This window comes from Mus caroli, chromosome 5, assembly GCF_900094665.2.
Source record: "Mus caroli chromosome 5, CAROLI_EIJ_v1.1, whole genome shotgun sequence".
NCBI lineage: Eukaryota > Metazoa > Chordata > Mammalia > Rodentia > Muridae > Mus > Mus caroli.
Genome location: NC_034574.1, coordinates 18,396,545 through 18,397,817, shown reverse-complemented (window position 1 = coordinate 18,397,817; position 1,273 = coordinate 18,396,545). Strand labels below are relative to the sequence as shown.

The window sequence follows — 1,273 nt, the reverse complement described above, 5'->3', positions numbered from 1 at the left end:
AAAAAAAAAAAAAAAAAAAAGAATGTAATGAAACATGAAGCAAATTAAATGGTTCTCAGGGAATTTCAATGAGTGCAAACGCACAGAGTGTCTTGAAATAACAAGATATCAAAACGAAGTATCACTTGGTGGGTGCTAACGGTTAGAACGAGAGGATGAAAAGTCCTCGCAATGATGGACTGTTGTATTTCGTGATATCCAAATGTGAATATCTAATGATAATATTTGTATAAACAGTTTCACAAAGTGTTCTTTCTATGAAAAAGTAGGTAAGGATACATAAGTTATCTGTGCTATTTTATGTAAATCAGCAATTAAATAAAAAAGTTTAACTCAGAAATGCAACATAAGACTAACAGTGCAAACGAAACTAACAATCTAAGCCAGCCAAGTGTGTATTTAGTTGGTATCATAACTACATAGTGACATGCTTTTCAAGGGACGTTAAATACAATAAATTGATTTTTCCCAACATAACATTTTATTATTTGGGAATTTCATATAAAGCAACCTAATTACACAGGCTTTCCATTCCTCCCAGGTTTCCCTTCCCACCCTTGTGCCCTCCCATCAAAAGAGAGAAAAAAATACAAATCAAAGCTGTTTTGCCCACTGGTGCATGGTTCTCCTTGCCTGGCTTCATAATAATGACTTTAAAAACAAGGCAGGCAATGGTCTATTTGGTTGGTGCTTACTCTCATCCTTGAGAGTGCCTCAATTAATTATGAAATAAGTTGTCTGTTTCCTATACTACACTTCACCATTTTATCTGAATTCATTTGACAGAAAACAGAAGAGTAGGAAACCAAGCACAGAACAAGATCCCAGGAACATCTGGTTTTCTGCCCTGTTACAATCTTTTATATTCGCTATGGTAAAGCTGCACTCTCCTCCCTTGAGTTGAGACCATGGAATCCCCTCCAGTTTCTTTTTCTCCTTTAACTTTTCTTCATGTGTGCACTACTGGATCTGAGAAATCTATTTTTTGGACTTCAGATCACCCGCCCTTGCTTCATTCATTTTAACCTGAGATTCTTTTTTTTTTTTTGAAGGTAGTATGTGGAGAGCTACTTATTCTATTTTCTGCCATGTAAGAGACTTTGCTGTGACTATAAGCTTTAATACACTGTGGCAAGGGTGAGTGGCTTTCTTCTTGTAATTCCTACTGATCTCTCTAAGAAGCAAATTCGTATGTGAAAGAAACATTGTACCTTTAATATGTATTTAAAAAAAATGTATACACACACATACCCACATATATATATATATATAT

The 1,273-nt window shown here is 34.9% G+C and overlaps 1 protein-coding gene across 4 annotated transcripts in view; it reads right to left on the bottom strand.

Annotated features, from left to right (window-relative positions):
- Nucleotides 1-1,273, bottom strand: part of Kmt2e (lysine methyltransferase 2E) — a 68,173-nt gene that overhangs the window by 34,444 nt on the left and 32,456 nt on the right. The gene's annotated exons all lie outside the window — the stretch shown is intronic.